This window comes from Salmo salar, chromosome 26 (assembly GCF_965601325.2).
Source record: "Salmo salar chromosome 26, fSalSal1, whole genome shotgun sequence".
NCBI classification, from domain to species: domain Eukaryota; kingdom Metazoa; phylum Chordata; class Actinopteri; order Salmoniformes; family Salmonidae; genus Salmo; species Salmo salar.
Genome location: NC_138316.1, coordinates 32350929 through 32359410, shown reverse-complemented (window position 1 = coordinate 32359410; position 8482 = coordinate 32350929).

The window sequence follows — 8482 nt, the reverse complement described above, 5'->3', positions numbered from 1 at the left end:
TCTAGTCTCCCCTCCCTTAGTCACATACTGTCTCAGGTATCTAGTCTCTCCTCCCTTAGTTACATACTGTCTCAGGTATCTAGTCCCCCCTCCCTTAGTCACATACTGTCTCAGGTATCTAGTCTCCCTTCCCTTAGTTATATACTGTCTCAGGTATCTAGTCTCCCCTCCCTTAGTTATATACTGTCTCAGGTATCTAGTCTCTCCTCCCTTAGTCACATACTGTCTCAGGTATCTAGTCTCTCCTCCCTTAGTCACATACTGTCTCAGGTATCTAGTCTCTCCTCCCTTAGTCACATACTGTCTCAGGTATCTAGGTCTCCCATCCCTTAGTCACATACTGTCTCAGGTATCTAGTCTCTCCTCCCTTAGTTATATACTGTCTCAGGTATCTAGTCTCCCCTCCCTCAGTCACATACTGTCTCAGGTATCTAGTCTCTCCTCCCTTAGTTATATACTGTCTCAGGTATCTAGTCTCCCCTCCCTTAGTCACGTACTGTCTCAGGTATCTAGTCTTCCCTCCCTTGGTCACATACTGTCTCAGGTATCTAGTCTCCTCTCCCTTAGTCACATACTGTCTCAGGTATCTAGTCTCTCCACCCTTAGTTATATCCCGTCTCAGGTATCTAGTCTCCCCTCCCTTAGTCACATACTGTCTCAGGTATCTAGTCTCCCCTCCCTTAGTTATATACTGTCTCAGGTATCTAGTCTCCCCTCCCTTAGTTATATACTGTCTCAGGTATCTAGTCTCCCCTCCCTTAGTTATATACTGTCTCAGGTATCTAGTCTCCCCTCCCTTAGTCACATACTGTCTCATGTATCTAGTCTCCCCTCCCTTAGTCACATACTGTCTCAGGTATCTAGTCTCCCCTCCTTTAGTCACATACTGTCTCAGGTATCTAGTCTCTCCTCCCTTAGTTACATACTGTCTCAGGTATCTAGTCTCCCCTCCCTTAGTTATATACTGTCTCAGGTATCTAGTCTCCCCTCCCTTAGTCACGTACTGTCTCAGGTATCTAGTCTTCCCTCCCTTAGTCACATACTGTCTCAGGTATCTAGTCTCCCCTCCCTTAGTCACATACTGTCTCAGGTATCTAGTCTCTCCTCCCTTAGTTATATACTGTCTCAGGTATCTAGTCTCCCCTCCTTTAGTCACGTACTGTCTCAGGTATCTAGTCTCCACTCCCTTAGTCACATACTGTCTCATGTATCTAGTCTCCCCTCCCTTAGTCACATACTGTCTCAGGTATCTCGTCTCTCCTCCCTTAGTCACATACTGTCTCAGGTATCTAGTCTCTCCTCCCTTAGTCACATACTGTTTCAGGTATCTAGTCTCTCCTCCCTTAGTCACATACTGTCTCAGGTATCTAGTCTCTCCTCCCTTAGTCACATACTGTCTCAGGTACCTAGTCTCTCCTCCCTTAGTCACATACTGTCTCAGTTATCTAGTCTCTCCTCCCTTAGTCACATACTGTCTCAGGTATCTAGTCTCCCTTCCCTCAGTCACATACTGTCTCAGGTATCTAGGTTCTCCTCCCTTAGTTATATACTGTCTCAGGTAGCGTCATGTCTCTCTTGATCCTTTGTCACAGTTTTAGGGCTTCAATCAGATCCACCTTAACCCACAATAACCAACAACTGCATAGCATATAATCCTTATTATTTGGTTTAATGATTTGATTGTCATTATTTCTATAAAGCCTGCAGTTTCTCCTTCTCAACCTCTAACACAGGTGGGAAGGGTCTGGTTTTGTGACAATGATCAGAAGAGCAGCCGTTCACCGATTTGACAGCTCCAACTCAGTTACACCTCCGACATCGCCTAAATAAAAACAATTAAATGCTATGCAGTTTGTAGGTAATCGTGGGTTAATGCTGAACTTATTGAGTCTAGGCCCTTGTCTCCTTTCTCCTTTTCTCCCAGGTACTTGTTACTCTTGCTGAATATACCACCGCTGTTCTCTTCAGTGGTGCTGAATCTATCATCGCTGTCCGCTTCAGTGGTGCTGAATCTACCATCGCTGTCCGCTTCAGTGGTGCTGAATCTACCATCGCTGTTATTACCTTGTTTGTTTACTCTCCATCTGATCTTTTACAATTGTGATGAATTGTCTACACACCGTTATTCTCAATTGCGCCATAGTCTCTATAGCGTCTCATATGACAATAATACTCTGTTTTCACCTGCACCATATATTCCCCTGAGATAGAGAGTAGAGAGAGTGAAAGCGAGAGAGACAGAAAGAAAGAGAGAGATAGATAGAGAGTGAAAGTGAGAGAGACAGAGAGAGGTAGAGAGAGATAGAGACAGAAAGAAAGAGAGAGAGAGAGCTAGAGAGAGGTAGAGAGAGTGAAAGTGAGAGAGACAGAAAGAGAGAGAGCTAGAGAGAGATAAAGAGTAGAGAGAGTGAAAGTGAGAGAGACAGAAAGAAAGAGAGAGATAGAGACAGAAAGAAAGAGAGAGCTAGAGAGAGATAAAGAGTAGAGAGTGAAAGTGAGAGAGACAGAAAGAAAGAAAGAGAGAGATAGAGACAAAAAGAAAGAAAGAAAGAAAGAAAGAAAGAAAGAAAGAAAGAAAGAAAGAAAGAAAGAAAGAAAGAAAGAAAGAAAGAAAGAAAGAAAGAAAGAAAGAAAGAAAGAAAGAAAGAAAGAAAGAAAGAAAGAAAGAAAGAAAGAAAGAAAGAAAGAAAGAGGGCTAGAGAGATAGAGAGTAGAGAGAGTGAAAGTGACAGAGACAGAAAGAAAGAGAGAGATAGAGAGAGACAGAAAGAAAGAAAGAGAGAGAGAGCTTGAGAGAGAGAGTGAAAGTGAGAGAGACAGAAAGAAAGAGAGAGATAGAGAGAGACAGAAAGAAAGAAAGAGAGAGAGAGCTTGAGAGAGAGAGTGAAAGTGAGAGAGACAGAAAGAAAGAGAGAGATAGAGAGAGACAGAAAGAAAGAAAGAGAGAGAGAGCTTGAGAGAGAGAGTGAAAGTGAGAGAGACAGAAAGAAAGAGAGAGATAGAGAGAGACAGAAAGAAAAAGATAGAGAGAGATAGATAGAGAGCAGAGAGAGATCGAGAGCTGGCCTCAGCTGGTATTTAGTGTCCTTGTCACTTTCTCTGTGCGTCCCAAATGTTACCCTATTCCCTATATAGTGGCCTACTTTTGACCAGGGACCATAGAGCTCTGGTCAAAAGTAGTACACTACTGTATATAGGGAATAGGATGCTATTTGGGACTCCACCAGAGAACGAGTGAGCAGGGCTTCGCTGATGCTTGGTGTGTTCAACATGTCTTTTGTAACTGTCGTGTTTTCACACAACTGATTTCGAGCACAACTATTATAAGTCTCAATGCATCAGCTACAGATCACAGACTGAGAGAAAAGAAAAGCTTTGAGTCAACCCATTGGGAGATTCTCTGGGGATTTGGCGGGTAGTCGAGTCCCTAGTAGAAAATGCTGAGATGCAGCGTTTTGTGTTCCTCCTAGAACAGTGCTTATCAGGCTACTGCTGTAAGGTGTAATCATAGAGAACAAACTCTGTATACCTTCTGTAATAAAGTCCTTTATACTGTATACTCAGCTCTTAAAAACACCTGAAATACTTAAAATACCTGAAATACTTAAAATACCTGAAATACTTAAAATACCTGAAATACTTAAAATACCTGAAATACCTGAAAGACTTAAAATACCTGAAATACCTGAAAGACTTAAAACACCTGAAATACTTGAAATACATGAAATTCTTAAAAAACCTGAAATACTTAAAAAACCTGAAATACTCAGCACATTGTGAGGCTACGTCCCAAATCACACTATTTTCTGTGTATATTGCACTATGTAGGTAATAGAGTGCCATTTGGGCTCCACCATGAGCAATTTGCTTGGATTTAATTTGTTAGTAATTTGACGTGCTTAATTGAATTGATTTGAAAAAATGCATATTTTAAAAAATGTAATAAATTAAATCCAGTACTTCATTACTGAAGTATTCCCAAGATGACTGTATTACTGCTGAAAATAAATGACACTTATTTCAACAGTGTGAAAGTTTTATTTGCTATCGTGTGTGTGTGTGTGTGTGTGTAAATGTGTGTTTGTTTTGTTGCTGTCGTGTGTGTGTGTGTGTGTGTGTGTGTTGTGGTGGCTAATCTCTGCATTACCAAATGAGGAGCGTTACAAACTTCACACACCAGTCAGAGTTATACTTAAACTACATCTTTAATAATTAAGAGCTTTTCAAAAGCCCTTGACTTTCAATGATGCGCTATCTCTAATGAACCATTGAAAAGTGTCTACACAAAAGTACAAAGATCTTTTATAGCCAAGATACACCCCTCTCAACGTACATGACGAACCACAGATACATAGAATGGTCACAAGGTTAAGATTTGTATGAAAGATATCTATAAAACATAGCAGCCAGCAACTGCTGTGTCAACAGTTTTCATTGTATAGACCAGTGTCTGGTCTTCCTACTCCAAACTGGAACCGTCTCTCCCTGGTACGGTATAGAACAGAACCATTAGCTCATCCAATGGCATAAATCAATTGACAACTCTAGATACTCCCATCTCAAGTAAACCTCCTCTTGACTCCACTCCTGGACAAGCTCACTGAGGGGAGTGAGCCTCTAGGTCATACACTAGCCCAAGATAAGTGCAACATCAGAGGGGACATACAATGGTCCCAGACACTGCTATACACCTTCCCCCAATGCCAAAGGAGGGAATGACTTGCACACAGACATTGTAGAGACAAGTAATTGGTTCCCCATTAATCCCGCCATCCCTTCACATGGTTTAACAGATACATTCACATATGAAGACAATGTTCCATCCTGTCCTCTTCCCTTTCTGATATTCTGCATAGCACCAGGGACATGTAAAAGACAAGCCTGACCTCTCCCCTCTCTGGGCCCCATGTGACTGAGCCCCAGCTAAGGGAAAAGTGCAACTGCCAACATTCATTATCCAAAAGGATACATTCTAATGACAAGTATCTCACAAAAGCATATTATGCAAATAAAACATCTTAATTATCTATGACACCAACTACATTTTACATTTACATTTTAGTCATTTAGCAGACGCTCTTATCCAGAGCGACTTACAGTAGTGAATGCATACATTTCATAAATTTTTTCTCCGTACAGGACCCCCCCAGTAATTCTGATTCATCCGCCACTGTGTGTGTGTGTGTGTGTGTGTGTGTGTGTGTGTGTGTGTGTGTGTGTGTGTGTGTGTGTGTGTGTGTGTGTGTGTGTATGTGTGTGTGTGTGTGTTTCTTATGAAACCTCTTTGGGATAGGGGGCAGTATTTTGACATCCGGATGAAAAACATGCCCAAAGTAAACTGCCTGTTACTCAGGCCCAGACGCTAGGATATGCATATAATTGGTAGATGTGGATAGAAAACACTCTAAAGTTTCTAAAACTGTTAAAATAATGTCTGTGAGTATAACAGAACTGATATGGCAGGCGAAACCCCGAGGACAAACCATCCCCCCAAAAAATAATTTCAGCCTACCACTGTTTTCAATGGCTGTCACTTTTATTATGAGGCGAAATCCTCCCAGATTGTAGTTCCTAGGGCTTCCACTAGATGTCAACAGTCTTTAGAAAGAGTTTCGGGCTGGTTTTTGGAAAAATGAGGTAGAAGTTGTAGCTTTTCTAAGTGGCTCCCATTTTGGCTGTAGAGTTTCCATGCACGTGGATGGAAGCGCGTTCTTTGTTATTTATCTCCGGTAATGAACATACTATTCTCCGTCTTAAATTGTATCATTTATTTACGTATTAGGGTACCTGAGGTTTGATTATAAACGTTGTTTGACTTGTTTGGAAAAGTGTATTAGAAACGTTTGGGATTCATTTTGTATGTATTTTGATGGAGGGAAACCGGTGGATTATTGACTGAAGCGCGCCAGCTAAACTGAGTTTTTATGGATATAAAGAAGGACTTTATCGAACAAAAGGACCATTCGTGATGTAACTGGGACTTTTGGAGTGCCAACAGAAGAAGATCTTCAAAGGTAAGGCATTTATTATATTGCTATTTCTAACTTTCGTGTCGCACCTGCCTGGTTGAAAAATGTTTTTCATGGTTTTGTATGCAGGGCGCTGTCCTCAGATAATCGCATGGTGTGCTTTTGCTGTAAAGCCTTTTTGAAATCTGACACAGCGGCTGGATTAACAAGAAGTGAAGCTTTATTTTGATGTATTACACATGTATTTTCATGAATGTTAAATATTTATATTTCTGTAGTTTGAATTTTGCGCTCTGCAATTTCACTGGATGTTGTCGAGGTGTCCCGCTAGTGACACGTCTAGCCGTAACAGGATTTATGAAACTGTCAACCATTGGAAGTAGTAACAGTGATTTTTGATCCCAAGGCAACTCAATGGTTCGTTACACAGAGCTATAGTTCACCCCAACATCTCATCTATCACCGACAGAGCTAGAAAACAATGTTATTGGGTCCATCCATCCATCCACGCACGCACGCACACACACACAGACCTCTACCCCCAGTGAAGCAGTGGAACAGGATAGAAGCTGTGTTTAATGGAGGTAGCAGGTTTCCCTGCCCACTGAGACGCAGCCTACTGTAATTACAGAGGCAGGAACACACCCACACACACACACACACACACTATCTGTGGTAGAGAGTAGCCTTTCTTCCCCTGCAGATGGTCTTGAGGAACAGTAATTATTACAGGCGGAAGGAGAGGCTGAGGAGAGGAGAGGAGAAGAGAGATGAAAGATGGAGAGGAGGAGAGGAGAAGAAGGGATGAGAGGAGGGGAGGAAAAGAGAATGGAGACGAGAGGGCAAGGAGAGGAGAGGGCTTACCTGACTCATCAGTAGCAGAAACTCACCAACCTTCAACTTGTAAACCCTCTTGTAATCATGATGTCATCATAACGCTGGGTTGAAGAGAGAATGCCTCAGCTGGGTTGAAGAGAGAATGCCTCAGGATGCTAAAGGCGTGGGGTCCAGGCCATTTGACTCTAAAGCTATGGGGTTTATTGTGTGTGCATGCATGCATGCATATGCAGCATCTGTGTGTGTGTGTACTTGCATGTGTGCATGAGTGAGTGTACATTGTGTGTGTGTGTGTGTGTGTGTGTGTGTGTGTGTGTGTGTGTGTGTGTGTGTGTGTGTGTGTGTGTGTGTGTGTGTGTGTGTGTGTGTGTGTGTGTGTGTGTGTGTGTGTGTGTGTGTGTGTGTGTGTGTGTGTCCTAGATAACAGCTGGGCATGTCCAATTATCCCTCAGATTGTGTGTGCCCCCCTCCTCCCTCGATCTCTCTCTTTCTCGCTCTCTCTCTCCCTCCTCCTTCAATCTCTCTCCCTCTCTCTCTCAATTACTATTGTAGCTGGAAACTGTTGTTCTGATTTAAGAAGCAATAAAACTGGCCTTCTTTAGACTAGTTGAGTATCTGGAGCATCAGCATTTGTGGGTTCCATTACAGGCTCAAAATGACCAGAAACAAAGAACTTGTTCTTGTTCAGAGAAATTAAAGCTATTCCATGAGAGAAATTGCCAATAAACTGAAGATCTCGTATAACGCTGTGTACTACTCCCTTCACAGAACAGCTCAAACTGGCTCTAACCACAATAGAAAGAGGAGTGGGAGGCCCCGGTGCACAACTGAGCAAGAGGACAAGTACATTAGAGTGTCTAGTTTGAGAAGCAGATGCCTCACAAGTCCTCAACTGGCAGCTTCATTAAATAGTACCTGCAAAACACCAGTCTCAACGTCAACAGTGAAGAGGCGAATCCGGGATGCTGGCCTTCTAGGCAGAGTTGCAAAGAAAAAGCCAAATATCAGTTTGGCCAATAAAAATAAAAGAGTAAGATGGGAAAAAGAACACAGACACTGGATAGAGGAACTCAGGCTAGAAGGCCAGCATCCTGGAGTTACCTCTTTATAACCCACAAATGCTGATGCTCCAGATACTCAACTAGTCTAAAGAAGGCCAGTTTTATTGCTTCTTTAATCAGGACAACAGTTTTCAGATGTGCTAACATAATTGCAAAAGGGTTTTCTAATGATCAATTAGCTTTTTAAAACGATACACTTGTATTAGCTTACACAACGTTCCATTGGAACACAGGAGTGATGGTTGCTGATAATGGGCCTCTGTACGCCTATGTAGATATTCTGTAACATATCTGCCGTTTCAAGCTACAATAGTAATTTACAACATTAACAATGTCTACACTGTATTTCTGATCAATTTGATGTTATTTTAATGGACAAAAAATGTGCTTTTCTTTCAAAAACAAGGACATTTCTAAGTGACCCCAAACTTTTGAACGGTAGTGTATATATTTTTTTACTCCAAGGGGTTTTAAAATTCTAAATCAAATAGCAAAATTAGCCTTGGTATGACTTTAAAACAATTCCATATAGCTTAGTAGAACCCCCAACAACTAATTGCAAGACGTCTTTTTCTGGTTTATAAATATACATAACGTCCTTATGCAACCAGTAAA